The following is a 4,606-nucleotide window of genomic DNA, read 5'->3' as shown; positions in this document are numbered from 1 at the left end:
GGGAGAGAGAGAGGTAACTACATTGCAAGTAAAGAGAATGAAGAACTCACCTTAGTTTGGTAGGTGATCCCCCTTGCTCCTCTCTTCTTCCTTCCTTCCTCTCCTTCTCCTTCTCTTGCTCTAATTTGATAGTTAGAGAAATGAATGGGCAAGAGGTTCTATATATAGCAACTTAAGTTGCCTAAGGGCTGTTTGGAAAAATAATGAGTTCTCACTCATTACCGGGTTAATCTGCCATTTGGTACTAACAGGCCCACCTTGGGGTGTCCCAAAAAATTAATCTACTCCCCAACAGGTTATCCCAACATTTGGAAGTGGTTTGAGGTGCACTGGTGCAAGGGCCCAGGCCCCATGGCCAAACAACCCGATTTTGGCCAGTACACTCACCAAAGGTGTTCACTGGCTGATGCCAATTAGCTAGTGACCATCAGCCGGTGTGGGATGTTTTGGTCCAATTTGGGTGGAACAAGATATGTTGGTTGTGTGGAGAGTTGTTTAGGTGTTTTCTAGTGTGTGGGGCCTTCTTTGGTGCTTCTCACTACTATGGTTTGGGTAATTCCCTGTCAATGGTAAAGGACTTACCCTAACTTCCTCAATGTTTTGTAGGCTTTCCATGCAATTAGCCGAGCAATCCACAAGTTACCAATGGTTAGCAACTTGGTGCATTACCTATGTCCAAAAGTTGAAATTAACCCGGGGTTTTTGGGGATGGTGTAACATCTCCCTCCTTAAAAGAATTTTGTGCTCAAAATTGAACTACCGTCACGTGATCAGGAATGTCATCGAGGTACTCACACATTCATGTATAATGTCAGTTCCAAGCCATGTGGTGCTCGGTATCAACTCACATACCTCTTGAGATCGTACATCTTGAACTTGGACATGGTGAAGACATCATGTAATATCCCCAACTTAGATAACATGTCCCAATTACCAACTTTGTATATTGGACTTCACCTTCCCTCCTTACCAACGGATGCCCATCTACCAGTGACCTTACTGAACCTATGTTCCAGTGTTGGCTTAGGATCATAATTAGAATATAATGAGGATAATTTAAGGACGTAAATGTTAACTTAAATCTATTTAATTAGTTTGGAACCTAATCTACTGGGTGAGGTACACGATTATGAGAATTTAATTGGTGCTCTCCCTAATGATCCGTGTGTAATTTTTTTAGTTTTCTTCCTCGGTTCTCGATAATTGTTCATGAGTATCTCTTTATGACCCTCTCCTTGCTGTCTCTTTCTAGATTATGTAGCGTCCCTCCAAACGTGTACCTAGTCATCTATTTTTAAAGCGAATTAATCCCTCTTATTCCCCTTTCTGTATTCCCTTTCTCCCCTCTGGAGGTGTATCCTCACTTTCAACCTTTTCGTCTCCTTTGGATATGGCTTCTCTTTCCTCCTCCCATAGTCCATCTGCCTTGTCTCCTCTAGCAATTTGGAGTTCACCTTCGTTGGATCTGCTGGATGAACGTCCATCCAAACCCTAGGTTTCTTCCTCTACTGCTCTGTTTGGTAACATTATTGGGTCTTTAACACCTACCGAAGAGTGTCTTCGCGATCTGTTGGTGTCTGTTTGGGATCCTAGAGAGGAAATTTTCATTTGTGCCACTGATAAGAGTTTTTTTTTCTTTATGTTAATTTCATTTCATTAGAGGCTTGCGGTGTGGTTTTTGAGACAGCCCCTGGTGGTGTGACACTCATCTGCTGCAACTCGATTTCCTATCGTTGCATTCCCAGTTTGGGGTAAAGAAGCGTGAATCGCTTCCCATATGACCTCAGGTCGTGGACATCCCAGCGGCTAGGTTCTTGTTCCATGCAATCCGATCGGCGGTATCCTGCCTAGGTAAAGTTCTGGAATTTCCATCCACTTGATTCTATTTGGGCCTTCCTCTTGGCACAGCCAGGGTTAAGATCTGCTTCAAAAAGTCCAAACCTATCTGCCTTTCTTCAAAGATTCATCTGCCTGATGGTTCTTCGGTTCCTGTTAAGTTCTTATTTGAACTAGAAGCCATTTGGTCCTTGTGCAGTTGTATCACTCACGACCAGAGTTGCCGCATGTTCGTCTCTGAAGTAAATCGTGGTAAGAATCCTATCCCACCATACTTCGAAGCAATATCATGCCTCTTCTTGTTAATTACTACCCGTTAAAGTGCTCCTATATACCCTCGTCGGCTAGCCAGATGGGTTGCCCCTTGGGGTTGACTTCTGATACAATCTATACAGCCCCTGTGATGTTAAATCAAGTGAAGATTATAAGCAAATCAAGTAATGACATAGTAGCAATAGAAGAAGGGAGTGAGGATGTGGATTATGTAATAGACTTCACCAAACCCAATAATGCCAGCCACATCATCTGCACAAGAGAGAAGGACAGCAAGGCTTAGAAAGGATTCAATGTGGACAAAGGACTACTGTATGGCATAGTAAAGAAGTAGAGGGAGTGGGTGAGGCTTAACAATGATAGCTAGGGAAGCAACTTGTAACAACTTGTGTGTAGGAATAACCAATTCAGTTGTACGGTTAGGATTAGCTAATGACTCTATAAAGAGCCAAGAAATGTACAGTGACAGGGAATGAAAAAGCAAATACTTCTTTTACTTTTCTCTTTCTTCCTTCTTCACTTGGAGTTTTCTAAAACTCGTATTCAGTTCCCCTATTCTTCAAAATCCATTTCTTATCATTGGTGCTTTCATTTACTTACTCCATTTTCAGAGTTACAATGGCTGAGGGTACAAGATCAAACAAGTTAGATGACAAATACAAGAAAGCCACTGAAGAAAACTGGATAAGCTTGCTCAATCGATTCAGCACTTGCAAACATTCATGTTAGCCATGGATGTCAAGATTGAAGCATGGGCAGATCATTCTCCATCAGCTGCTCGTGATTTTTCATTGCCCCAAGAAGGTGCTTTGCAGCAATCCTCACCTCGTTTTTCTGCCTCAGGATTCATGCGATTAGAGATACCTAAGTTTGATGGGAATGATCCTTCTGGATGGATATTCAAGATTGAAAATTTCTTTGATTTCCATTCTACTGCAGAAAATCAAAGATTGGTGATAGCTTCTTTTCACTTGGAGGGATCTGCTCTAAATTGGTTTCAATGGATGCAATCTGGTGGGTTGATCAGTGGGTAGAAAGGGGTTTTGCAGGCTATATCTTTGAGATTTGGGTAGTCTTTGTTTGAGGATCACGAAGGAGCCCTTGCCAAATTGCAGCAGACCTCCACTGTTACAGCTTATCAAGAACAATTTGAGAACATGTCCTATAAGGTAAGTGGTCTATCTGAGCCATTTCTGATCAATTTTTTCATTTCTGGGCTGAAACCTGAATTGAAACGAGAGCTATTAATTGCTCAACCTACATCCTTATTACAAGAAATGGCTTTGGCAAAGCTACATGAACAAAAATATATTGATCTCAAGAATTCTTGGAAACCTCTGCACTCTTCCAATTCCATTTGTCTTTTGGGACCACCACCAGCCACAAAACCTTTACCACTGCCTACAACTAAAGCTTCTGTACCTGTGAGAAAATTATCTCCTACAGAGATCAAGATCAGGAGAGAAAAAGGGTTTTGCTATTACTGTGATAATAAATTCATGCCAGGACATAAGTGTAGAAATAAGCTCATGTTACTAGTAGGAGAAAATGATGAAGATTGTGATCCAAATGAATTGTTCAGAAATGATGATGAAACCATTACAGATTCGACATTATATGAAATTAGTATGCATGCTTTTGCGGGGCAAATAAACCCAAGAACTATTCATTTGAGGGGAAAATATCAAGAACACCATATCCAAGTTCTGATAGACAGTGGCAGCACTCATAATTTCATTCAAGAAAGGATTGCAAAGAGATTGGGATTGCTCATATTTCCCTGCAAACAATTTAAAGTCTATGAGGGTAATGGGGAATTCTTGTTGTGCACACAACGATGTAGGTTAGTCGCCTTGTCTATGCAGGGCCATGTTTTTACTCTTGATTTGTTTATGTTACCATTGGAGGGGGCAGAAATAGACCTTGGAATTCAATGGCTTGAACTTTTGGGCCCTGTACTCACTCATTACAAACTGCTCACAATGGATTTTGAGTGGGAAAGACTTAAGGTGCAGTTGAGGGGTGAGCCTTGTATGACTAATGACCCCTTACAAAGAAAGCAATTTCAGATGTTATCACGTTGTGAAGGAATAGCCTCCATGTTCCACTTGAAGCTATCCACAGAACCAGAGCCAAGCGATAAGATAGCCCCTTTGGAAGTGTAGCCACTATTGTATGAATTTAAAATAGATTTTGACCTTCCACAAGAGCTGCCTCCACAAAGGGAATTTGACCATCATATATATCTTCTTCCTGATTCAAAGCCTGTCAATTTAGGCCTTATAAGTACCTTCATTTTCAAAAAAATGAGATTGAAAACCTGGTTGCAGAAATGTTGAAACAAGGGATCATCAGGTCCAGCACAAGCCCATTCTCTTCCCCAATCTTATTGGTAAAGAAGAAAGATGGAACATGGCGTTTTTGCATAGACTACAGAGCACTCAATGCCATCACAATGAGGGATATGTTTCCGATACCCACTATAGAAGAACTCTTA

The sequence above is a fragment of the Macadamia integrifolia genome, unplaced genomic scaffold (assembly GCF_013358625.1).
Source record: "Macadamia integrifolia cultivar HAES 741 unplaced genomic scaffold, SCU_Mint_v3 scaffold2028, whole genome shotgun sequence".
Classification (NCBI taxonomy): Eukaryota; Viridiplantae; Streptophyta; class Magnoliopsida; order Proteales; family Proteaceae; genus Macadamia; species Macadamia integrifolia.
This window is presented reverse-complemented; position numbering follows the sequence as displayed.